Source organism: Pleurodeles waltl, chromosome 10, assembly GCF_031143425.1.
Source record: "Pleurodeles waltl isolate 20211129_DDA chromosome 10, aPleWal1.hap1.20221129, whole genome shotgun sequence".
Classification (NCBI taxonomy): Eukaryota; Metazoa; Chordata; class Amphibia; order Caudata; family Salamandridae; genus Pleurodeles; species Pleurodeles waltl.
The window spans coordinates 1,009,770,124-1,009,798,120 of NC_090449.1; the positions used below are offsets into that span (position 1 = coordinate 1,009,770,124).

At 42.1% G+C, this 27,997-nt stretch overlaps 1 protein-coding gene across 2 annotated transcripts in view; it reads left to right on the top strand.

Annotated features, from left to right (window-relative positions):
* TMEM108 (transmembrane protein 108) overlaps positions 1-27,997 on the top strand; it is a 622,290-nt gene that overhangs the window by 51,314 nt on the left and 542,979 nt on the right. The window contains exon 2 of one of the 2 annotated variants that reach the window (XM_069211902.1): positions 3,956-4,071. The gene's annotated coding sequence lies outside the window, so the exon portion shown is untranslated. Of the gene's footprint in view, positions 1-3,955; positions 4,072-27,997 lie in introns of those variants that run through there. The other variant, XM_069211903.1, reaches the window with a different exon arrangement.

The following is a 27,997-nucleotide window of genomic DNA, read 5'->3' on the forward strand; positions in this document are numbered from 1 at the left end:
CCAGACAGACACAATCACTGAGGTAGGTTTTATATCCTAAGTTTGAGCTTCTCCTGATTGTTCACTTTTAATGTATAATGACTACAAGTTTGGATGGTATGTGATTCCTACACCTTATTAGTTATAACCCTGATTATGCTATGTAACGTTTCCTGTGCATTGATTTGCACACATGTGTGATTTACTGTGCCTCTGTGTGAGATATAAAGTGCTCTAACACCCTAAATTTGGATACATTGCACCATAAAAGAATAAAAATAAAAGAAAATAGCAGGTGCCATTTACATTGATATTTGTGTAATTTCTCATAAAGACAGATAGATCTTGCATTCTTACAGTGTAAGCACACCTCTTATTTAGGCATTTGAACGAAGTTAAAAACCTGTCTCCATATCATAGTTTCTCTTAGGTACTTCTGAAGTGATAACATGCTGTGCACCTTTGTTTCCTTTCTTTGGCGTCCATGTGTTAGGCTCCAGATAGCTCCTATCAAGTATTTTACTCTGACTAAAGGAGGGCTGATGGCCCTTTAAATGAGACCTTTGTTTTGAGCCCATCTGAAAGTGTAAATAAGAAACCCTCTTGCCGCCTGCACAGTGCTGCTCTAAATAGCATGCAGAAAAAGTGCGGGCGCTTCTGAAATGTGCCCTGGTGTCAAAAAATGATGCCAGGACAAATTGAGCATTTTTCCCTGGGTCGGCCAGATCCCAGATTCAGCCGGAAACAGCTTCAAGATCCGGGATCCATCTCGATCTCCCTATTTTCCATCACAGCATGTGTGTAGAAAATGTCACCCAGTGGGTGTCTGGAGTAAGAACCTAAGAGTCTGGAGCAGGAGTCCAACTCAGTCTCCCCATAAGATCAAGAACATACACACCACAAAGACCAAACTGCAGACTGCTGTGTACATCTGGAGTGGCACGCTGAGCAGCTGGCACGCAATGTGGCTGTCAGTGGAAGGCACAAGCAAATCAAAGTGCAAGGACATTTATCCCCCTATATCAGTGTAGCTCTGGTGCCTCTGCGAAGTAAGATGAGGAGAGCCGTGGGCTCTCTGAAGATGTAGGTGTTTGCCTGCTAGGGAAGGGAGTTGCTGGACTGCATCCCCTTGAGGTGAGCCCACCTTGAGGAGCATAGGCAGACCCTAAACTGTCAACCACCAAGCTGTGGTTCAGACTAGTAGAGGACTGCAGAGGACGTGGCTGCATTTGCTTCAAAACTGAACATATAAGAGTATAAAAGAGTTAATTGACATTAATTCAGAGTCATTTTGAGGGCAGGATCAAAGATTATCAGAGAGGTCCCTATGTTTGACATAAAAGTAAAATAAGATTTGGGAGTCATCTACAAAGGCTTAGAAGAAGAAATCAAATGAATGAATCTGTTCCCAAATGGGAAGATAGGACAATGGTTCTTGAAGTCAGTAGTATCTCCAGAGGGCTTTTTTTAAGTTGGTCTTTTACAGTGCCTCGCTTGAGGCAAGCCAGATTATGTTCAAAAGATGGGAACTACTATTGTCTAGATTGCTGTAGATTATACAGGGGGGAATGGGTCAGCAGGTGACCCCATTTTAAAGGAGCCCTATTCTTTAGATGCCTCTTTATCTGGTATCGGTGTAAAGTGTATAACCAAAGGACAAGAGGTGGACACAACGAGACCTTCCTCCTTCTCCTCCTCTTCTCTCTCCCCGCATCCAGGAACAGTCTATCTAAGTGTAATTGAAAGTGAACTGTTTCTTCTGGTTTGATGTATGATCCCATATGGTGATGTTGAAGATCCTTTTTGAAGTGTCATAAATCTACTCCTTTAACGCACTCTCCCTTCTGGCAATGTTATGGTGACATCATTGTCCACAGTGAGTGATCTACACATGCCATTCAGCTGACATGTGCTGTATCATGAATGGGGAATTCCTCCAGAATTTCAAAGAATCGGTGGACTGACCACAGAAGTTGCATTAAGTACATTTGAAAACAGGGCTATCAGTGAATGCATTTATCAGGATATAGCATTTAATCCGGTCCACATATCTGATTTCTTAGTTTGTGCCCTAATTACTTTCTAACTGAAGCATCACAGAGTTGAAATGCACATAGCACACATTACAGGGATAGGTACCCACTCATTGCCCTTTCCAAACAGTATCTTAGAGTCCATCTATAACTCCTCGTCAGCAAGGACATAGGTATGTGAATGAGACAAACATCAAAAGTTTGGGATTTTCACTTATGTTTCAACAATTACATGCAGCAAGAAAACGAGACCACCCCAAGTATCCCTGACTCTCGATTTCACAGCAGAGAAGCTTGGATATCAGCAGTGCACCCAACAGGAATACAGAGTACTGAAGGTATCTTAGCACGAGCCCTTGGCTGGTACTAAAAGAGGTCCTTTCAGGTCAATGTATACGGTTCTGCTGCCTGAAAAAACAAACCCTGGAAGATGTTATATTAGGCTGAGTGCTATGCACTCCAGAGCAGGTCGAACCTAATTAGACACATGAAACCAAGGTTGGAGTAACGCTGCTGTCTTATGCTGTGTCACACATCAGGTGCATGTGACAAGATCCTTTATGACAGTGACCTGTTCTTTTTGGGTTAAGCCAATGAGACAACTCTGTTGGTTAGTGCATTGCTGTCAACGGGGTTCACACATTTGTCTCTTCTGGCCAGAGTCCTAGAGACTCACTTCCTGTGGGAGCCCTTCTCATTGAAGGTTTTCGCTAATATGGCACAATTCCACCCACCTTTAGGGAAGTCCAATGGCTCACGCTGTCTGCCCACATCACACCCGAGAATGGCTGCAGTGTCTATGAAGCAATCAGCATCACCGTACCTGGTGACATAAATCTAAACAACAGCAACAAAATACACAATGTGCAGACTGGAAACATGAAACTGCAAGAAGTTAAAGATGGGACACAAACCCTTCCCCTACTATACACCCAGGGTATAGAACTCGATCTGTGTTCAGATCTAGCAGACCCCATCTCTTCTCGACCTATGAAAAAAGCTGATGACCCACAAGCAACACCTCATTACAGTATAATTTATCTCATGTTGAACTCTGTCTGAAGAACCTCACTTCTCCTGACCTCTTGACTCTCTCACGCATGTACACTCCCTCCTTCCCCCCGCCACCTTTACCCTAACCCACAGCACTTCCTGCACTCAACAGCATGTCTATAACGTATACCTCTCTCCTCTACAGCACCTCCATCGTTTGTAGCTAGGTCCATGCCATGTAAATATCATACATACATGAATCTGTTGCAGGTCTGGGTCCCAGTGAGTTCAATTCAGTAATGCACCCAAAGCGAGCATAGGTTCTAAGATTACTATATATTTATGAATATTGACCATGTGATTTAAAATCATCTGAATGAAATGTTTGTCAATTAGCACACAGCAGATAGCTGGGAGAGAACATCAGAAGAAGGTGCATGAGATATGGAAAGCTGACATCCCTATGCAGTGACTACAATAAAGACCTGGTGCTGAAAGAGAAGGATGCACCTTTGGGTCACCTAGACTTCATAATGAACTTTCTGTGCCCTGCCCAGCATTCACTGTGTGCCGTACAGGATCCGCAGACCTTGGGAACACCTGGGCCGCTGTGGCTGGATCATCACTGTGCGCATCTGCAGGAGCCGCAGACTGTGCTTATGCATATATAAACAGAGTATATCTTCCTTCCAAATTGAAATAGATTGGGGAAGTGGATATTGATGTAAATGACATTTGACAAGCACAAAGCATTCCTTGGTTTGTAATTGGCAGTTCCATCAGTAGGTTTATACTAGCTGTTATAAGCACATGAATGAGTACAATAAAGGTGGCAGCAGCTGGTTAGTGACTGTAATCAAGGGAGTATGAGTAACAGTGACCAGCAGTACTGAGTTATAGATAATGTGATGATCTGCTCCAGGTAATTCAGCTCTCTTGTATGATTGCAGGTCCCTGAAGCCACAGCCAGGGATGCAAGGACACATCTGAGGAAAACAAGACCACAAACCCAATGGACCGTGAGAGCACTACCATGGTTGACGGCCTCTTCGCATCCTACGCTTAGGTAAGAGTAGAGTGCGGAGGCGTCAGAGGGTGCTGGGGGCACCAGTGGATAACTTCGATCCCGCATGGGCTGACATTGTGCTAAATAACATTGGGCTTTGAGGTATATTTATAACAGCTATTTTTGCCTTGAGTCCTACTCCATTAACTAACCTTGCACCAATGAAAAGCAGTTTCTACACTGTGGTTTTATGTTCCACGCTAAACACTACAGCATCAGGCACATTCAGTCATTGAGCTGTTACATAGCAGAACTATGTATAGAGACAGAGAGGGTGATTTAGAGTTCTGGTGAACAAGGTACTTGCAAACATGACAAAGTACCCTATCCAACAAAGTGATGGTGTGTCTATCCTATTTAGGGTTAGAAGACCGTCAGCTTTCCGTCATCAGAGCCCCCTTTGGTTCTCTCGACAAAAGATTCCTCTGAATGAGTATGGGCTGTCAGAGGAAGGCCATTACATCACCCACAGTATTGAGGGTGAACAATTTGAAGTCCATTTTTCTTTCCGGAGAGACAGGAAGATACAAATAATGATCATGGCAGCCAGGTTTTTGAAAAACATAAAAGTTTGTAAAAGTTTGGTTGATGGTCAACAAAACCTATGGCAGCTGTCTGCCAGTTGTATTTTTACCTGCTCTGATTGCAGTTCCTGTCAGGGTACAGAGATCACCAATGGGCAAGAGGTGATCTCTAAATTTGCCAGATGGTGGTCTACCATGGTAATGTCCTAACCACACTGACGGACTGATGGACTGAGTATTGCTCTCCAACCTCTCAATCTCACCCAATCTCTGCAGACAAAATGCTGAACAGCAACCATAAATCAACCATATTTCTGGAAGGTTCCTCCAGCATTCAAGGGGGAACTTTCAGGGCTTGGTGAACTGATTATGTAAACTGTGATTACATGTGTCTGGATAACAATTTGTATGTAAAACTCTGAACATTCCACTTGTTCCACTTCACAAAAGGTTCAGGGAACTCTCTTGGTGATTGAAGCTTGTTACATTCTCTGAATAATTTATAGGATTTGGGGAAAGTTAAGCAAACAATTCTAGAAAATTGCCTTTTAGCTGTAAAGCCAAGAGAGCCTGTGTTATAAACCAAGCGCAGATGAACTAAAGTCTGCACATGGCAGAAGTTTGTAGATATTGTTGATTAACTGTTTGTATACTGAATTGTGTTTTTTTTTAAATGTTGATTTCTGCTGATATTGTAAGATTCACTGGCTCTTTGCTCTAGACTGATGTAAACGTTAATCTTTGCGGAAGTGACAAGATTTCTTTTCCACTTTATGTTCATCTACAGAATGTCCCCTTCATCTTGACTCTATTGGCCCAATGCACTATTATTATCAACAATGCACTTTGGAAAATCCATGTATTCACTACTCTGACATCACAATGTATTATTCACTGCTTTGATGTCTCAATAATGTTAAAGAAAGACCATTTCTCCATGCTCTCTGCCTCTTAAAAGCAAAGGGTACCTTACAATACTTAGAAAATATGTGGACAGCTGGCAGCCAGAGGGCTTCTTTCCAAGTGACATCATAGCAAACAAGGAAAACGAAGTTGGGGTCTCTATGTGTCCCTTGAAGGCAAACTCACTGTTTTTGATAGCTACCTAGCTTCATTTGTATGTTGTGTGGTTGACCTATGAGCAAACTCCATTTCGTTAAACTGTGCTGGAGAAGTGGTATCACGGGGGACGTATGAGCATCAAGGGCTTCCTCACCCATATCCTTCAGTGCCCCTGTATTTTTAAAAGAATACCCAGTTCCCTTTCAGCCTCCCCTGGGCTTTTGGACTACTTACTTTAGTCTGGTCGGTTCTTGGAAGCATCCTATAGTAATTTCATGTCTAAGGACTTTGTGAAGTAGAAGTGAGTTTTGTAGCTTCTTCTGGTCACCTTAATCTGAGTCGAATTAGAGAGTGAGTGGGTTGTCTCTCTCTATTCTTATGTCATCACAGTAAGTTTCTTTCCTCAAATGATTCTTTTGAGAATCAGGGAGTAGAGGGCTTCCTACTTACTTTTTTAGTGAAGCACAAATTTCAATGAGGTCTTTAATGCAATCATTATGTTCACTGTGGTGAAATTAATGTCTTGGTGAAATCTGATATGGGAAGGTCCACACCAGCCCCACTTGCCAATGCGTAAAGTTGAATATTTTTGGTGTCTCACAACCATACAGTCCCCTTTTTAATTGGTCAGAGGTTTTGCAGTGGGCATAGGCTAATGTGAAAACATAGGTGCCAGGTTTCCCAGGTCATTGTGCGATGGGCTGCTCTGGTTTGCAATTTTTATTTGTAGTCCTGTTTTATAGTGAACTCAACAAGACTACAAGACCCAGAATTCGAAAAAAAAAAACTGGACTGGAGCAGCACATTATGCATGGACCTGGGAAACCTGTTAGGGCTGTGAAAGGGATCTGAAGATGAACAGTCTAGTTAACTAGGATGGGTCCATCAGTGGACAGCAGGACATCATTTGCAATGATCAAGTCAAGCATGAAGCCTTTGGAGAGTGTAGGGTTTTGGCACTGTTGAGGGAGATTGTTGTCACGAAGTTACACAAAGAATATGTTGTCAGCTGTTATTAGCATTATTCCAATGTAGAGTGAAATCCACAAGGAAGATGTTGCTCTCCGCAATTGTCATTTATTTTGTAATGTACTTGATGCGTTCATCAATGAAGGTATTATTCTCACCTGAGGGTAAAAGATGACTTTTATTCTGTTATAAATGCACTTTGAATATACATACGATGAATGAACACCTATGGTGAACATACTGCCTTAAAGACAGATAGCTGCAGCATCAGTGATACCAATCTGTGCGTGCACATTAACAGAGGAAGAAGTGCCAAAACAACACTCAACTAAAAATACAATGCTGACACTTTGCATGATAGTTATTTGCACTAAAAAAGTTAATACTGCATGCAGTAAAGAAACACCGACCAAGTGCATGTTATATGAACTTCCCTTGGTAGGAGACGCACTTTCAGGGCTTCATGCTAGAGCCTTTATGATACCAGAGAATCATAAAGACAAGAGGGTTATTTAGAGTGAGTGGGATATCTCTCAGAAATTGGTGGATGTCCCATCTGCCCTGTTTGGAATGTGCTCACTATAAATAAAGGGGGCATCATGCGCTCTAAAAAAGGACAGACAGGACATCTGTCCATTGTTGACAAATGTCCCTCATCCACCAAACTCTGAATAAACTTCAAAGTTTTACAGCAATTGGATCTTCCTCTTAATGCCATTAACCAATAGAAAAATTGTTTTGAAGTGAATACAATATCTTGCTTCAAAAGATGGCCTATTTTTAAGCTAACACATATTTTGATTACATTCTGGGTACCAAGCAAGTCTCTTTCTCCAGTTTACGAAGATAACTGAGCAGGAAATCTATCTGATGCTGAAATCTGTGTCTTAAGATACATATTAGCACAATAAGGGTATCCTTACATGATTTGCTGTTGTCTTTTTACCTTTTCAATGCAAATATATCCAACTACCATTTATGAACATTTATGAAGTACTATGTTACTTGAACTATTGCCAGTTTCGTGTTGAGACATTTTCTTCAAAAATTGTTAAACAAAACATGGTAGACCCCAAAACCCTCTGTTAAATATTTAGAACCACAAGGATCCATAAACCATGAGTTAGGTTTCCTCTGATTTTTGTCTGACTGTGCTCGGGCATCCCGCGGTCACAGTGGCATTGGACGGCCATTAGCATCTTATCTTCAATATCCGAAAGGGATGGTCTGTGACAATGCATGTGTCAATCACAGTCATATCTTTTGATATTAGGACACCGCCAATGTGCAGAAAAGCCTTGACATGTCATTTTGGGGAGTAGGATAGCCAGTAGCGTCAGTGAGAAGCGATCCGTCACACTCTACTGTATTCTGCATGAATGACTAAGGCTTAACGGGTTCTTGATGCATCGTGTCCAAGAATGATTGGTGATGTTGAATAAAGAAGCGTGCATCAACTGTGTCCTTCTCAAAGTCAACTGGCTGTTTTACTGAATGAGCTTCTTTCGGGCAAGCTTCTGTGGGGGTGGCCGGTTACTGCGAACAAACCATGAAAGTGACAGCTGAAATTACTGGGAAGGTGCTTCACGTGATGTTGTGTTCAGAATAAGTGGGCTTTTGCGGACCCCTTCCGGGTCTCTAGCGCTACACAAATGCACTTTGATTGGAGTGATTATGGTGCATACAGGTCCACTATAGGCCTTGGGGGGAGGGAGGACCCATGCCAGAGTTTTAAGTTATTCAAGTAAGACAAGTTTAAATAAAATGTATGTCATTGTCACCCTTTTGCATATTCCTGAAAATCAAGCCTTCATCAACTTAATTCGGGCCATCATTGCATTGGGGGGTGCATTGAAACAGTAGTATTGCCACAGCTAATCTTCAGTGACTACAGATAAGACAAAGGGCCTGATTACGACCTTGGTGAATGGGATACTCCATCACAAACGTAACGGATACCCCCCCCTCCGTTCTACAAGTTCCATAGGATATAATGGAACTTGTAATATGGCAGACAAGATATCCATCACATTTGTGACGGAGTATCTCATCCGCCAAGGTCGGGATCAGGGCCAAAATCCCAATCAGAGCCCAGTGAGGTGGTCTCCGCCCACATTGCTATTTGGCCCAGTCTTATCATCAGCTAAATAACATCAGGTCTAGTCTCAATCAATTAGCTAGATTTCTAGAGTTTCATACTTGGTCCACAAAACCTATGAACTATATTAAAGATTGGACTTCACTGAGAAAAGGACCTTTTCTGTATACCCATTACCAATGAGAACAGGTGTTTTAAGGCATGGGCAAAGTGGGCAATTGCCTAGGGCGCCCCCTTCCAGCGGCCTCCCAGAAAAGTGACACTTTTCTCTATCTTAATTCTAGTCTATTCCTCTGTCTCAACCTCTACTATATAATCCTATATTATTAGGTATTACAAGGCTTAATCTAGGGGAAAATCAAGTTGTTATGAACACTGGCCACTAAGGCCCGTATTTATACTTTTTTTAGCGCTGCATTTGCGCCGCTTTTTGACGCAAAACGGTGCAAACCTACAAAATACAATGGCATTTTGCAAGTTTGCGCCGTTTTTGCGTCAAAAAACGACGCAAATGCGGCGCAAAAAAAGTATAAATACGGGCCTAAATATTTTTACCCCAGGTCCTCAAATTCCTTAAGATGACAATGTCAACCTTCTCCTTTGAAAAAAAGGGCCAACTCCTATCCAATTAAAACCTCGAAATACATCTATTTCAAGCTTTTTAAGTCTGACATGCATTAGACACTCCTGGAATATGGCCCACCTGTCAAACTCTAAGGCACTTGAATATCTTTGGATCTAAGCCATCTACACTATCAATGAACTAAGACACTGTTCCTCAGGTTGCTCCTCAATTGCTATTTGTCACACATACTGGATAGTGATTGATTGATAATAATGATACGTTATTCAGTTCACATTACCACGTGTAGAAAACATTTCCTAACTTAATGTGGCCTAATTTAGAATCCCACAGTTATGAAAATTTAGGATAACATTGTTCAGAAATCAGGTTCCTGTATACCTTTGCCATAAAACCTTTTTTGCATATATGGGGTAATACCCCAGTATAAATGGACGCTTCTGTTCAGTTACCAGCAGTTTTTTGCTTGTCCTAATGGTGAACACAATGAACGTAAATATGCAGTTAAGGATCTGTCAATTTTTTGTTGCTAGTTGTTTGCGCACACCTTTATAGCCTGCTGAAATCCTAATGGTATTGTGCATTTGGACATTATGGCAAAATTTAGCTCCATATCTAAATGAGGCCACTGGGAAAAAACAATAGAAGAGATGCAGCCTTAATTTGCGATTTACTGTACATGACTGTGCATTGTAGTGCTTAATGCATGGCCTGCTGTAATAACAAAGGCGCCGAAGCCTGATCTTTGGCAATGACTAACTCCAAAGCAATAACAAGCACAGCATGCAGTTTCATTACATAATTACTGAGCTGAGGACCACTACAGGAAGGGGAGGGAAAATATTCTTTCTCTGACTCGCCTGGAGCCTTTTCATCTACAGTAAGATCAAACAGGGAAGAAAATCATAGCTTCTTATGGTATAATCGTGAATAGTAGCATAGATCAATGTTTATTTTAGAAACTGGATCTCATTTATTTCCCTAGGAAGCAGCTGTTTTGTGCATAGATGCTATTGGGGTTTCCTGGATTGGAAGATGTTGCCTGCAGAGTGGGCCTAACAATGAGCCATTTGTGGGACAATTAGTTAAAAACCCTTCCCACCATTTGTTTGTATTCGCAAGTTGCTATTTCTTTCCTTAGGTGAATAACCAGAGTTAGAGTTTAATTTGTACAGGTGGTGGGCAGGGACGCCTCCTTCTGGGGATAGGGACTTACTTTTCACCAGGCTTTGAAACAGAAGATTAGAGAAAGGTAGAAAAATTAAAAACCAGTAGTAAGAGAAAAATAGGAAAACAGTGACAAGGGAAAGGGGCAGGGATTAAAAACAAGTGTGATATAACGAGAAAGGAAATAGGCAGAGATGATAGAAAGAGGCCTGAGATGGAATCAAGGCTAGGCAACTTGTATTCCGCAACCGGAAAACTATACCCACCTCAATTTCTAATTCTTTACAAATTAAACACTGTGAATAAGTCTCTAGGATGGTTTTCACCGTTTTCTAATTTTATCCAAAATTTTCTGAAGCATGCCCCATACCCAGCGGGCATGGGATAACTTTTTATATAGTAATGTGGAATTCAACATAGCAATGAGAGGATACAGAGTGAAAGAGCTTTTGGAGAGTGAGATGGCTGGCATCAAGCGCTTCTGAAAGGAGGTGGGTGATCAAGCGATAGAACCAGTGATGGCACAAGCATCACCCCCAACTTTCTTCTTTCATGGATTTAGGATGCTGTTGTAGGCAGCAGAAGTCGGAAAGCATCAATCTCTATGTTACTGCTTGGGGTTAATGTTCTGAATGGAGGTCACTAGTTACTTGGAACACAGACAGGTGAATTTGTCACATGCAGGCCAAATGGTGCAAAGAATTTGGCAAACTGAACTTGCAGGTTTATTGCATCCTGTGTCTGACGATTCACAAATGTAATGAATTCAAAATGGCGTTGACATTATTACATCAGATAATGTAAGGTAAAGTGCCAATGCAGGATAGGGGACAGTGCTGTCCTCAATAACATATGAGGCAATGTATCCCTAGGGAGGGTAGATAGACTACAACTAATTCAGCACAGCCAAATAAATAAGCCTCCTTGAGACTGGTAAAATACAGAAAGCAAAATTAATGGTTACTTAAAATGCATAGCGATTCAATAAATGGGATTAGCATAAAGGTTAATCCAATGCAGCGGAGAGTCCAACATTGGGTTGCCACCTTGGCTGGCTTGAAATGTTCTGGCCACTGTTTTTCTAGGTGGGCCAGCAAAAAAAGATGCCAACTCTAGTCTGACAGCAAGTCCAGTCTCAGGGAAGTCCAAATTAAGAGACAGACTGACAAGTATTGGGATACACCTATTTAAAATAAAATGCACAGGAAAAGACAAGTAATCAGCATAAAATGAGCTAAATGTTGCATGGCTCAACCAATCAAAATACAGCAATAGGCAGCAATATCAAACTAAATAGAATAATAATTAATCCCTGTTTGACCTAATGTCAATGGATGTGACAGTAAAATAACAAGCTAAAACACAAATAGGTCCTGAGTGGTGCAGGCAGGAAGAACCTTCAACTGCTACAAAAGAATGGGAAACTTCTTCCAGGGTTCCACAAGAACAGCATGTCAATACAGAGTGTTTCAATAGTGCACATGTTGCTACTTGCATAGAGCGAAGAAATAAAAAAATCACATTTATGCTTGGTTGAGATTCAAGATGGAGTCAGGGCTAATGTGGGCCTAGTTTAATCAAGCACAGAAAAATACGGTTTTGCAGTGTTTTCATTTTGTACACCATGACCCTAATTAGGACTTAGACGGACGGAAAAGACCGATTGCCAAAGTCCTGCGGCCAGGTACCGCTAGTGCGGTCTCCTTCTCGTGGCCCCTACCACGAGTTTCCTGCTGGGTCAGAAGATGGAAACAGAGTTTCCGCTAACTGGCCCAGCTGGAAACAACCCACAACATTGACACCAGCTCATAATTGAGCCGGGGGCATTGTTGCGGCGTGTAGGGTGCACCAGCACCCATCACGCCTTTCACTGTCTCCAAACTGCATGGGCAGTGCAGGGGCACCCTGTCTTCATAGCGCTGCCCTGGTGGATTACAACTGCCAGCACCACCAGCCCCTCCAGTGGAGGAAAAGTGGCGGTGCTGGCGGACCGACCATGGTGCAACTGCCACGATCGTAATTGTGGATGTAGGCAAAGCAGGCGTGAAAAGTGTGATGGGGCTGGCCATAAGGGCCCCTGCACTGCACATGCCAAGTGCTACCACCATGGAAAAGTGGGTGGAGATGGGACTCGTAATCCCCAAGGCAGCGCTGCTTACAGCATTGCCCTGGCGGATCAGGACCACCAGCACCACCAGCCCCTCCAGTTGAGGAGAAGTGATGGTGCTGGCGGTAGGCCACAGTCGTAATTGTGGATGATAGACTGCCACATTGATGGCGGTCCGACCGCCACCACGGCCCTAGTGGTCTTAAGACCGCCAGGGTTGTAATGAGGGGCAAACTTTTCATGATGTTAAGCACACATTATTTAATAATAAGAAATATAGTCTTCCATGTTTTCGTAGAATTCCCCTGGAAACCTAAAACTGTTGCAGGTGTCGAGTAGTGCCCATAAAAAGGTTTTGTGAAATCTTAATAACACATGCAGGGCAGTTTCCACATGCATAATTGAACTTATAGTGTAACTGCACAGGTCAAAATGCCTTTACATCTGCATATTTGCCTATTTTTTCCTCCACTGGGAAAATATGTTTTCGAATAAAGAACCTGTTCCTAGTCACCTCTGCTGCGTTTTCTTCCTGTTCACAGACACAAAATTAATTAATTTCTTCCTTTGACTAGAAACATCTCTCACTGTTTATATGGCAGCAAACATTCATGGGAAGTCTCTGAATGCCCCAAAACTCATATTCACAATTTTTTAAGGACATCTCTGCCTTAGAAAAATCCTACCCATTCCTCCCATGTACAATATATTACACCACATATACACAAGAATACAGATTTGTCAATCATTTGTGAATGAGGCCCTAAGCGTTAAGGTGCTTTTCTGTCAGGCAGGAGGTGAGACTTTAATTTCTCAGTGACAGACTTTCAATACACAGGCTTGACATGTGCAGTGTATTCCAGGGCAGTCCCATGTCAGGAAAGGTATGTATGATCTGCCCCTAACAAAAAGACAGCTGAATCCAGGTTTCCTCTGAGGCAGGAATCTACTGGGGCAATTTTTCACATCTGCTCAACCAATTACTGTCTGGCCTTGCTGACATTGCTTCCCACATATAATATTTGTCTCATGAAAAAAAAGCTTTACAAAAGCATCCTAATACAACAAATGCTTACAGAATTCTTAATTTCCTTTTTCATTATTATTTCAAAATTATTAATTTATATGCTTGTCAATGTCACACCTTCCCCTCTCTTTGGTCATTGCTGTTATCTATAACCCACCAATGAAATCCAGGGCCACCTTCCAATCAGATATGTTAGATCATGTCCATCCCCATTCAGTTTACTGGCAGATATTTTAGACCATCTGAATTCCAAGTTGACTGGCTCATTCCTCCCTAAGGGCTCAAAATCCCTCTAAACCTACTAATTGATGTATATTGACCAGCTGCACCGACTGAAAAGGACAGCAAGAACACTTGAAAGATGTTGGCATAAAACTTTGTTGCCTATGAATCGTTGCTGCATACATGTCAAGGGCTACAAGCCTTCTTGCGCAATGGTTAAAAAAACTTACTACCAGTCCTGCATCACTGCATCCACCAATCCCACCAAAGAGCTCTTCAGCATCTATAAGGAGATGATATCTCCTGGCTGTTGCAACAATTCCATTGCCTCCTCACAAGATCACTGCAACAATCTCATGCAGTCAAAATAACTTTATTTGGTCTCAATTAGGCCATAAAGATGCAAAAAGTGCAATTAGTAAAAACGGAATACATCAATAATTATAAACTACAATCTCATGCATTCTTCACCACCAAAATCCACACCTTGAAAGCTAAGATCGCCGAATCACTATTACCCCTCCTTGACCACCAACATCCTGTTGCCTAACTAATGAGCTGTTATACCACTACTGAACTTGTGCGGTCACAGAATACGAAGTAAGAAATCTTATTTTCCTTCAAGAAGTCCTCAATCCCTTGGGGCATAGCTAATGCTACAGTCAGCAACATTGGCATTCCATCCCTAACACCTATTATCACCCATCTCATTAACTGTTCTTTAGCCAGCAGGGACATACCTCAGTTCCTCAAGCACGCCATCATAAATCACATCCTCAAGAAATCCTCATTAGATTGGGATATCTTCGACAATTATAGATCCATCCCAGGCCTCCCCTGTGTGGCCAAAGAATGTGTGACAGTAGTCTCTCATCAACTGTTGCATTACATTGAGACTAACGGCCTTCTCGGTGACATCCAATCAGAATCATACCATAACATACACATAAACAGTCTGGCATCATCTGTAGGCATGGGAGGCAAGCACCTTGAATGGTTTTATTTCCTTCTTAAGAATTGCATGCAACAAGTAAAACTGGCCCATTCCTGTTTAGTAGAGCTGACATTAACTGCCGTGTTTCCCAGGAATCAGCGCTGTCTCCCTCATTATTTTATATTTACATGACCTCCTTTGCTCTTTGCTGGCATCCAGGATTCCTACAAGACTGGGTTCCATATGTATGCAGATGATACTCATCTTGAAGCTGATTGCGAGAAAGTCATCATTTTGGCATGTTCACCCCAATGTTTGTGACTGATACTGGTAGTAACTGACCCTGACTGTGGCCTGGGCCCTGCTGAACAGGCCAAGGACCAGTGCTCTGAATAAAAGGTACATGTCACAATGATACAATTACAATTGGCAATGACAGACCCTTTTAAGTCCCTAGTAGACGATATGGCAATGGGGATACAAACTACCTGTATGTCTCTAGTATACAATAGGGAGGGGAGATTAGAGGCCCAGTAGATTTTCTGCACTGGAGTGTGCACTGCTGTGTTGGCTGCTGTCAATTTTAAAGGCAGCTCTGCTTTGCAGACTGTCATTAAAAAGTACATTGTGTGCAAATTAGACTTTGGAATTTAAGGTACTTCCAAAGTAATAATCTACCTTAATTTTACATATAAATCATCCCTAGGGTTTTCCCTAGATACCCAAGGGGTAGGGCACCATACAACTATAAGCAGGGACGTTATAAAAGATTAAGGTTTTTTATATCCCCCGGTGAGGGAAAAACTCTCTGTGGACCCCTTCCCGTTTGCAAAGGGTTTATCACCAATTTGAAATTGTTGGTAACTGTGATTGTTTTGTTACCACAATTGCAGTCAGAAAAACAAACAAACATCCCCCTGACACTTGCAATTAGGAAGGGACGCCCTTGGAACACCCCTTCCTAATTGCGAGTCGCAATCCCTATTTTGCCAGTTTGTAAATGAGTGCTGACTCGCCAAATAGGGATGGTATATCGTGCATGCACATTTTGCGGTCGCAAACTGCGATTTCCACCATTTGCGACCGCTAAAAGGTGACGTACATCAGGCCCCAAATGCTGATTTTTCATTTCATGTAATTTCTCGTAATTTTTCTATTTAATAAAGTTTGTGTAATTACATGAGTTTCGAACCCCCCTTTTAAACGATACATTTTGTTTCATAGAAATGCTCTACAACCTTCTTTGTACTAGTGCACATATTATTTACATTCTATTCTTGATTTTTCTATGAATAAACTGACACTGAAAATATTTCTATCTACTTTAACTTTTAAGAAACTTGGTCCACTCTGGTGCAGTCTTCATTTTTGAGAGAGAAACAGGGAGATTCTAATGTCCCATTGAATTAACACAATTTTGCAAATAAAATATAGATTCATAATAGTATAGATGGCAAGATGCTCGCTTACAGGGAACAGACATTATCGAAGGTGTGCACCCTGGAATTCGCCCCCAGAATATTGATGGGACTCAATATTGAGGACAAAATAGCATTAAAAAAATCAATATTTAAGTCAGTCAAGATTTTGGATTCCTAACTCCACATATACGTAGTTACGCGGTACATAGACCTTCCCCATGCCCATGCACACATTCTTCTTACCCACCCCTTACTGATCTCGCTTCCTTGGTGCTACTCCAGAAAAGTCTCACTCCTTTGACTGTTTCCCTCGTCTTGCCTGTGCCCGGGCTCCTGTGATCATGCAGTCTTTTCCTACCACCTTCTGATCCTCATTGTTGACTTCTTGCGTTCGCAGGCATCCCCATTCCTCTTGCGTCTTCCACCAGTGGTGACTATCATGGCAGAGCCGATGCGATGGAACCCACTGTTAGCATCTGCCACCTTCTTCCCTCGCTCTTGGAGCTCCAGGTAACTCCTCACAGTTATGTACTTACAGGAAGATATAGCAACCAGCCTGGAGGTGATGAACTAGGAGTGGGCAGTTGCCACCACTCCCACGCACTGTTCTTTCTACCCCTGATCTCTTGAGTCACAAGGACAGAGACCATAACTTTCTATTGGTTTCCTCCTTGCTGTTCCTGTTCCCTTTCTGCTTCTCTGCACATAGGAAATTGCTGATTAGCTACGGATGGGGCCAAGGGTCAAAAGTTGCACTGGTGTAATTTGCGTAATTTTAGGTATTGCATTATGCCATGTCAAGTAATTACACAATCTTTATGACAAAATTTTAGCAGGAGCACTCTGGAACAATATGAACAGCTATAATACAAGCGGCTATTGTTTGCATCACTTGTGTTTTTTCACCTTTTTTATCCCAAATATTGATGCAAGGGCACATTTTGCACTACAATATGACGATTAATAATGGATTTGCATTCAGCGTTACACCCAATTTTGTGTAAATGTTGGATAATTACAGAAAATCAAATTATGCAAATGTTGCACTCGCCTTTGATGTCCTTAGGATCAAGGGGACAAGTCATCTGCACTCCAACTCTCTCTCCCACGCTCACTCCACACCCCCGCACCCGTGACCCCCACCCCCGCATCTGGCGCAGCCGCATCGCACGGTTCTTGCTACATTGCCACCAAGACCTAGAACGCCCCTCCAACTCCAGGCCTGGCTTTTCGACAGAGACACGAAGCACCCAGATACCCCCAGGGGTGACAGTGCGGCGCTTTACAAATGCTGATTGATTGAAAGAGTGCGTCAAGTTATGGTACCCCGCATTCTGATGAACTGATTCCCATCCTAGACATAGCAGAAGGGGGCGTCGCTGCTTCAACATCTGTCTTCCTCTAGAAAACAACAGTAAATGCTATAATTGCGCATCGCTGCTCCTGGCCTCTTATATAGGGCCATAAGTCTGTTTTCAATTAAGGTGCAAATCTAACACAATCTTTCCAGCTGCAAGGCCTCAGCAGGGCCTGGGGGCGCGAGCCACATCTTGGTTTCTTCTTGGAAAGGAGTTGAACTATATTTCCAGCAGAAACACGCAAGAAAGGCGGTCGAGCTGGCACCAGTGGGGTGAGATACACCTTTTAAAATTCATTTTCTGCCGCCGGAAGCTGTGATCCACAAGCCGGGCTGAGTCACCGCCCGGGGGTGCAAGGGCTGGTGTCGCTCTCCCAAGCCCCGAATCTCTTAAGTGACCTTTTTATGTGATTTCTTTCTAGTGATGCGCGCGGGGGCTGAGTCACGGCCCAGATCAGCCAACAGAGAGCCTCCGGGCGCAGAATCTTCACGTAGGTCTAACTTAACCCCCAGAGGGCGCAGCTTGTGAGATGTATCCTAAAAGCCAAATGAGTCATTCAAAACGAACAATGCAAATTCCCACAAAAATGATCATCGTATTAGAAGGTTTTCGGGGTTTCTTGCATGGCGCTGAACAGCAGTTTTGCTCGGTGGATGAGAACATTTCCCCCTGAATTTGCAATAGACAAAACTTCTACGCTATATTCGGTCAGCACAAATGTTGTTCTTCCGCGCATGGGTCAGGGTAAATGTCAATTTCCGCTGGTTGGGGTCTACAAAAGCTGATACAAAATTGCCCTTGTCGGCCGTGCAAAATTGCTAAATCTGACTAATAAACTGATCATTCACATTCTTTGGATGATTTTATTCACGACCAGACTGGCCTTACCTGGCATGGGCGTTTCCCCGGGAGGCTAGAAGGATGGGCGGCGCCGATTTTGTTTCTGGGGAGCCGGGGTTGGGGCGGAGGGGGGAGTTTGTCTGTGGGGGCAGGTAGCAGTGCAGCAGTTTTAAAAGTACGGCAGAGTTCCTTGTATATCCAACAGTTTTCAGGCAGCCAGGGGCGTAGGAGACAATACATTTGAGGGGACACCGACAGCCTTGGGGACTTCTCAATTGCCCCTATACAAATCACCCATTGTTTGTGAAATGCAGGCTCCAATAAATATACACAATCATATAGTTTGGATGTGAAATAGAAAAGATGGCAGGTTGTCAGTTTGAAAGTATGTTTTATTGTTATTTACATTCACAAAGTGTTTAGACCAAATGTGAAATAATCATGTTGATTAACCTTGTATCTTCATGCACCAAGCAAATAAAGGTAGGAGGGGGAAAAGGAAGAACAAACCCCTTTGTGCCCCGCACCGATCGTGCCTCTCACCTCATGCAAATTGAAACCACATTAGAGATATCAAAAACGATCAGGTACAATAATTGTAAACTGTGCTCTGAAACCGTAGTTCTAATAACACTTCTGCTCCTCTGTGCGATCTTGGGCAGGTCAGCTCCACATCAGTCAAAACTGAGCATTTACACTGAAGAAGGTCTTATTGTTACAGAGTATTTAATACATGGGATTCCGTGATCTCTGTATAAACAGCAGTCATTAATTTCTATATAATCGGTGCATCAAGTCACAGATTATAAAGAAAATATGTCTGAACTTGACTATTATAAGGTTATTACAGTCCAGTTTTGACTTGCCTTCTGCCAGAGCCAGCAGCCACGGTGAAAGGCAGGTCAGGACTCAGAACATAATTAAAGCAGCTGTTTAAAGCAACAAATGGAACATTGCTTTTCTTTCTTATGCTCTATTTTAATATCCTAAAATTACAGAAGCATAGCACTAAGGGAGTGATTCTAACCTTTTGACTCCTGAGGACCTCCAGTGAATCACTACTGGGAGCCGGGGACCCCCAAGCTAATTGTTTAATTTAAATTCCAAACATTAAAACAGTAATTCGTGTAAAATACACAAACAAGTTCACACCAAACAAATACTCGAATGACTAAAATTCAAATTATTTTAAATTGAAAAAATATCCAAGAATCGAAAAAATTGTAATCGGAAGGTTGGGGCTGCATCCCTGCGACTAACTTTTCAATGTTTGGTCTTATTTAGGAAAGCTGAATCCTCAGGTCAGATTCTACATTTCCGAAGCGATTTCTGTTTTTATTTTTTAGCTACATAAGATCTGAGAAAGCTTTTTCACATACGTATGTGGTGGGGAAAGGAAGTAAACCACAAGGGCCTCTCATCTCTCCATAGCCTCTCTGTCACACATAATTCATCTATCTATTTAATAGCACCTCTCATACCAGTGTAGGGTGTTGGAGCACTTTACAGGGGACTATAAGGTGCAGGATTCACATGTCATCCACACTGGTAGGAATTTTCTAAGAATGCTTGGTGTGCAGAAGCACAAACCCGGGATTCAGAATGTAACACAATGGTTAGCTTTGACTTTAATAATAAGAATATATTTCTAGAAAGCAAACCTTTATTAGCAGCATAAGACAAATGAAAGACTGTGAAAACAAAACATAACTTCCTAATTTGTGCCATGTAGTTTGCATGCAGCTCTATGATGGCAGTTCATAGCTCACTGTGCTAGATTAGGATTGTAATTATGACCTGCACAGTAACTAAAGAATCTCTGTGACTAAAGCAGTAACCCACTGTGCTAGCCACATAAAATACTGTTCTTTGCATGATACACGTTCTTTGCAGCAGGCATATTAACCATCTGCGCTACCTTAGATGAGTCAAAACTGCCTTTAGACAAAACCCCTACCTCTCTCCCACAGGTACATTAATCACCAGACTTATCTTGATGCTTTTATTTTTGCCCGAAAGCCTCTGGTGACTGCTAAGAATCGGGGATGGCGAGGCAGGGGGATGAAAATAAAAAAAAGAACACTTAATCTGTGTATGGCTGCCATCTCTCCTCTATCCTCTTCTCTTCCTGAGTCCCAGCAGCATGGAAGCGCACAGGCTTCCTGACTCCCCTAAGCCAATCAAAACACTGCTGTCACCAACATGACAGCAGCATCGTGATTGGTCTGAGCAGCCTGGTTCAGCACTCAGTCAGGGAGTGGGAACCTGTTCATGTTCTCCACCTGGCTGTGCATTACAGCCGGGTGGGGAAATGCTACGTGCGCATGTCTGTTTGGCCGGCCCAAGATGGCCGGCTAAACCTTCATGCGCACTTATGGTGCACATTCCACTGCTCCTCCGTGTGACACAGCTCAGCCCACCCAGCCCTAACTTGGCTCTGCACTGAAAAATAAAATGATAATAACATTCTGTTATTATCATTTTATTTTTCCTTTTACGCACTGCTCAGAGCAGTAGGGCAACGCTCCTCCCCCTTAGCGGAGCAGCCGCTGCTGCTGGATTTACAAGAAGCTTTGCAGTGCTTTTAAAACTGCTGCACAAAGGAAGTAATAAATATAAAACACATGTGTTTCTAGATACCCCAGCTGGAGAAGTGCCTTTCTGCTGGCCCAGGTCTGGGGATTCCCTGGGAATGTGTCACAGACCCTTGGGAGGCCCCAGACCACAGGTTGGGAACTGCTGCACTACGGTTTTAAGTGGCTTGTGGGTAAGTTGATAGTGTGACCATGTATTATATGGGATATTGTACCCCTTGGCGTAGATGATAAGGATGCTGCAAGTCATCTTGGTGTTCCATACATTATAAACAAGCATTGGCAAAGCCAATAGGTCTCACCTATGCAGAGCTATTGGCTTTGCTAGTGTGTTTTAGCCATGTTGTAAACTAGCATGGCTGCTATTCAGCTTGGCTATAAGTTAATGGCATAAAGGAGAATGATGTCATAAAGTGTTGTTGAATGGTGTGGCATAGAGTGTTGAGGAGTGAGTAGAGTGTCGTAGAGTGGAGTGGAGTGGAGAGGCATAAAGAAGAGTGGAGTGGCACAGAATGAACTAAAGTAATGTGGAGTGCCATAGAGAGAGTTGCATAGGGTGTCATTGAGCATAGTACTTTGTGGTATAGTGCAGTGGCATGGAGTGTCATAGAGTGGAGTGGAGAAGAGCATTGTAGATTGAAGTGGAATAGAATGTCATGGAGTGGCATAGAGTGGAGTAGTATGTCATAGAATAGAGCAGAGTAAAGTGGCATGGAGTGGTGTAGAGGCAATTGTGTAGAGAGTCACAGAGTGGAGTAAAGTGTTGTATAGTGGCACAGAGTGGAGTAAAGTTTAATGGAGTAGAGTGTCAGAACTGAGTATTATGGAGTGAAGTGTTATAGAGTGAAGTGTTGTAGAGTGATCTACAGTGTAGTGGTGCAAGAGTACAGTGGTGCGGAGTAGATTGGCATAAAGTGCATTGTTTTTTAGTAAAGTGGTGTAGAGTGCATTGGTGTGGAGTGCACTGGTTTAGAGTAGAGTGTACTACTCTAGTGGCAAAGTGTAGAGAGGCAGAGTGGAGTGGTACAGCATAGATTACAGTGGCACAGAGGGCAGTGGTGCAGAGTGCTGTGCCGTAGGGTGATGTGGTATATGGTAGAGTGGAGTGCTGCAAGATAGAGTGGCGTAGAGTGCAGTGATGCAGCATAGCGGGTGTAGAGTGTAGTGGCATAGAGTGCATTTGTGAAGAGTGCAGTAGAGTGGCACAGAGTTGAGCGGTGGCGAGTAGAGTGCAATGGTGCAGAGTACAGTGGTCTAGAGTGTAGTGGCAAAGTGTGCATTGTTGCATAGTAGAGTGTCATAAGGGCAGTGGTGAAGAGCAGAGTGGCCTAGAGTGCATTGGCATAGAGTGCAGTCTCATAGAGTGGCATAGAGTACAGTGGTGCAGCGTATAATAGAGTGGCGTAATGTGCAGTGTTGCAGTGCAATGGGTGTCAAAGAGTGCAGTGGTGTAGAATGATGTAGAGAGCAGTGGTGTTGAGTGCAGCGGTGCACAGTAGAATATAGTGGAGTAGAGTGCTGCAGTAAAGTACAGTGGTGAATAGTAGAGTGGTGTAAAGTGCATTGATGTAGTCTACAGTGGTACAGAGTAGGTTGGAGTGGCTTAGACTATAGTGGGGTAGAGTGCATTGACCTAGTCTACAGTGGTACAGAGTAGGTTGGAGCGGCCTAGACTAGAGTGGGGTAGAGTGCATTGGCATAGAGTACAGTGGTACAGAGTAGGTTGGAGTGGCTTAGACTATAGTGGGGTAGAGTGCATTGACGTAGTCTACAGTGGTACAGAGTAGGTTGGAGTGGCTTAGACTAGAGTGGGGTAGAGTGCATTGACGTAGTCTACAGAGGTGCAGAGTAGGTTGGAGCGGCCTAGACTAGAGTGGGGTAGAGTGCATTGGCATAGAGTACAGTGGTACAGAGTAGAGTAGAGAGGTGCAGAATGGAGTGGTGCAGAGTAGATTGCAGTGGCATGGAGTGATCCAGAGTAGAGTGGAGTGGCATAGAGTATGCATAGTGTGATAGCACACACTGCCTTACAAGCAACACATCTTCAACTGAAATTACCATTACATATGCAAAGACATACAGTTTTACTGATAAAAACACACGGCACACATATGTTAATGTGTGGAAATGTCATTACCTAGTGTATTGATTTGTTTCGATCATCTTAAAATATTTGTTTCCACTACACTTATATTCTTAAGTATCTGCACATTTCATTCACAAACATTTTAAGTTTGTTGTATGGTAGATAAAATTAGCATTCTATAGCCTTCCTCCACCACACCGCCAGTAGCTAACAGAATTGTCATATAAGTTCTCTCACTTTGAAGTCTGAGAAAGAAAGATAAACGCCAAGCTCCATTGGAAGACAGAGCCTGTAATTTGACCTTGGTGTTTGAATGCACAGCAAGTGGGACAAGATAAGAACAATATTTAAAGGCCTGTTTACAGACATCGAACACTTGTGGAAGGATACAGTATACAAGAGACGCTCTACAGGAGGGACAAACTTAAGCTGGGCAGCCTAAATCAAATACAGCTAGCAAATAGAAACCGAGCAAATGTAGGTTGCAAAGGCAAAGGTAAGCAGTGGATGGAATACATTCCCAAGGAAGCTTTCCAAATGTCCTCTAAATGACTATAGCAAACCAGACAACTTTGATCTAATGAACTCAGCCTTCATCCTAGTTCCTATATATTTTTATGGAACTCCTCTGTGTCTGCGACAGCCAAACTTTACCTTGCTATTTAGGGCCTTTTACACACGCTGTTATGGGCCAGGGCTGCTGTATTGTTTTGTAACATTATGAAATGTGTGCAGATTTATGCAAATGCATTGATACAAACACTGTATTTCTGATGCCTGGGTTGGCTATCACCAGGGCCACTGGAATTATGCGACTATGTGCTGCAGTGATTTTTGCATAGTTTTCGATTTGTCATATTTGCCACAAAATCTAACATCTGCTGCATAATCTGCAGATTTAAACAAAAACGGTTCAAGAGTTACTAAAAGCGCAGCAACATGTGTTGGTGCACAGTGGGAGGCCCCTTTGCAAACGTTGACTGCTAACCTTTCTTTTGCTTGTTGCTATATTTAAGTGTTAAGCTGGTACTAATGAGGTGAAACCTAAGCCCAGAGAGTGTTAACAAGTGTAAAAATGACAAAATAATGAAATATTATCACATTATATCACATAATTTGCATCTTCTGCCTGCATAACTTAGTCAACCCTGCCACATAATTGTCCCTCCCCTGCTGCATAATTCTAGTGGACCTATCACCAATGTATCCTCATGTAACTGTTATTCTTTATTTGCCATTGTTTCTGTCTCTACTCATAAAAATTGAAAATGAATAAAAAAAAATATATATATATATATATATATATATATATATATATATATATATATATATATATATAATGCAAGTCAAACGAGAATGTTGAATACAGAAAACATAATATACTTCAATATGCTTAAGTATGTGACAATAACAACAACATAACTAATAACGCTAGGCAAACTGCCTAAAATGAAACATGGCTTCTCCCTGTTAGCCACACTGTAATCCAACCCTTTATTACTTAGATAAAAAACATTTGGCCGGATTCACAAAGGTAAACTCAGACGTTTGGTCTAAATTTAGACCAAACGTCTAATTTTACGATGTTTGAGAATTCACAAAGGACATTTACAAATAGTATCTTTACGTCTGCACTTGGGGCGGATCTCGGTTACGTGTAAATGTTAGAAAGAGATACCCTTCTAGTAGCTAAATTGTATAGTGTGAAAAGATAAAATCTCGCCTTCCTTGTTCACTAAATGGTGTGATCCTAGCCAACTACAAATACTCAGGGCGCAAGTCCTAAAAAAAGAAGTGGGGGGACTAACCAAGTTAGGTAGTATGCAAGTGACATCACAACGCATGACAATATGGCATGTGACATTGCACTTTGCGTCACCTCAGCACTACGAGGCCTCCGGGTAGCTGGCGCTATATAAGTCTCAATAACAATAACAATAACAACCCAGGACCTCAAAGAAGGTGGCATCAGATCTTAACACCTTAAGTCATATGTTTAGCAGGTCTATCATGAGTTCATTTGAGCGCTTTACTATATTTAACAAATTAGATTTTGCTTTGGAGTTGTTCCAAAAAAGTTAGGCAACCTTGATACAAAATCTGGGCCTCAATGTATATATTTATTTTTTAGAGGCTCTAACACAAAGAAATTGGCATAAGGGAGAAATGTGGCAGTAAATCAGTTCTGCTTAATTGGTGCAAAGTCTGCATTTTAAGATATCTTGTGCGGGTTAAGGCATCTGCTGAAGAGATCTTTGTGTGTCCAGTATATCTCAGGGAATAATAATAATGTGTATGATGTAAAGCGCTTAGACACTCTGCATTGGATTAAGTAGCGCTATAAAAGAAATAAAATATAATAGTGGTATTTAAATTGTTATTTGTGTAAATACCTGGGCAGACCAACACATCTGACTTTCTTACAGTGCATACCTATCTCTTATATGCTGGGACTGAACAAAGTCAAAACCATGTCTCTCTTGGAAGTAATAGCAAGCTGTGTGCTTTTGTTTCCTAAATAGTAGCTAGGTGTGAGGCTCCAAATAGCTTCCAGTTAGAATAATCAAACAAATGGAGGCCTGATGGCCCCTTAATTTCAACCTTTGTCCTGTGCCAGCAGAATTTTAAAATCAGAAACCCTCTCCCATGCTGCCCACAAGGAATGAAAGAGCTTCTGAAAGTGTGTGTGGGCGCTTCTAACAATATCAAAATACATCGGATCGAAATGGCCATGTAAATCATATGAGTAAGAGAGGAAATTCTTTTGTCCACTTGTCCCCCCCCACCCTTGTCCCACACACTCCAAAATCTAGGGGGGATACATCCCCTGTGTCCCCCACATTTCCTGCGCCCATGCAGACAGCCCTAAAAGTGTCCTAGAAAACCCTGGTGTTCTGCTGCTGGAGAGAGATGGGTTTTGCCTAGTGGCAGTTTTGACTCATCTAGGCTAGAGGAGAGAGTTAATATGCCTGCCGCAAAGAGCGCGTACTGTGCAGATCTCAGAACAGTATTGTTTGGGCATAGCACAGTGGGATACAGCTTTTGTCACAGACCTCCTTTTGTTACTGTGCAGGTCGTAAGTTACAAACATAGGACCTCATTTATGAGGAAATGACGCGCTGTGGTGCTGCAAGCCAGCTTGATGCACCACGCTGAGTCATTTTGAAGGTGCAGAAATGCATAGTATTTAAAGAAATACAACGCATCCCTTTACTTTCCTCAGCGAGGGTGACACCAACACCGTTGCACCATGGTGTTGCAGAAATGATTGTTTATGTGCAGGAAGGTGTCCCTTCCTGGACAGAAGCAATCATTAATGGTGTTTTCCTCTTTTTATGTATACTGCTGATTGCAGTATACATAGAAAGAGAAAACAAGCATTTGCAATGCAATAGGTCTCTCATTTGCGAGAGTTAGAGCTATTGGCTTTGCAAATGACAATGCCTTCGACCCATGTGTTTTGGTTTGAAGTTGATGTATGTGGTGTGGAGTGGAATTATGTGGGATTGATTGGAATTGTTAGTTGTGGAATTGTGTGGGGTGGAATTGTGTGATGTGTATTACCTTTAATGGTGCTGCAGTTTCTCTACAAACATGCAGCGCTGTAGCAAGTCCAACAGTCGAGCATGTAACGCAAATCAAATCGCTCTTTGGACAGCATATGAAAATCCTGATGGAAATTTGGAAAGGAACAAAATGTTGAGCAAAGTGGTAGTATTATATCATGGTAACTTGTCCTGGGGAAATTTAAATTACACCACCATACCTTGCGCTATTTTGTGAACTTTGTGTTATGCTTTTTATTATGAAATTTCTGAAATTATGCAAGTACATCACGTAACTACATGGTGCTTGCAGCAAAATTACATAACATTTATCTTTGGTAAAATTTTGCTTTCTTATGCTGTTTTTCAATGTGATATATTTAGAAAACTGTAAATATTACCTTTTCTGTGGTTCTAAATAGTTTTGTTTTAAACCTTGTTCTACTGTGAATGTTTACTAGATACTGTAAATACATTATTTTGTTTCACGTTATGTGCAATATTTTTAAAATAGTCGCAAGTTAATTTTATTTGTATCTGTTATTTGGGCAAGAATAAAAATGCAAACATTTTTTTTTCCTAAACTGGGCCTACTTGTCACTTTCAGTGGATTCTACAACATTTGTATTTTGTCAATGTTTCTTCCCAAAAGTTGCACAGAATTGCTAGCAAAGTTCATGCTTTTGACACATTTGCCTCAATATAAAACAATTGCGGCCGAGTTTCTTTCTAGGTATTCAGGCATTAAAGAAAATGCATGCCTTTCACTGAACAAACCGTGGAAGCTAGGACAGTTTAGCAGATGTACACGTGTGCAGTTCACTAAATTTACACATGTCACCACTCAGAGTAGTAAAAGGAACATTCTTCAAGCCAGACACTGAACTTAAGAGCAAAGAAATGTGATTACAGGTAGATGCACCTATTCTACATAATCTTGAAGTGACAAGAGAAACAATTCTCAACTAAATATGTGGACGAAGGGTGTAACATCTTGGCACTAGGGACAATGGTGAGGGTGATAGTGTGGTTTCACTCCCTGGGAGAAGACTGATGTGGTAATAAGCAGCGAATAAAAGAGGACTGTAGAGGACACGAAAAGAGTGACATACTAGAGGGTTGGAGAGAAGGACTAAAACCCCACCGTTGAGTCAGCCTTGAAATAAAAGAAGACATCATGAAATATAAGAGGTGATCAATTGGTGTTTCCTGTTATGGTCATGGATGTAAAAGGTGATTTCCAAAAATTGTGAGGGTTTTATAGAAATTATTTTTAGCATGCACCGCGATAGTGCATAGGGGAGTCGGCGGGTAGACAAATGTCTATTATAGGCTGTGGCATCTCCAGGCATGATTTTTTGGGGGTAGGAGAGGCCACATAAGTAAACG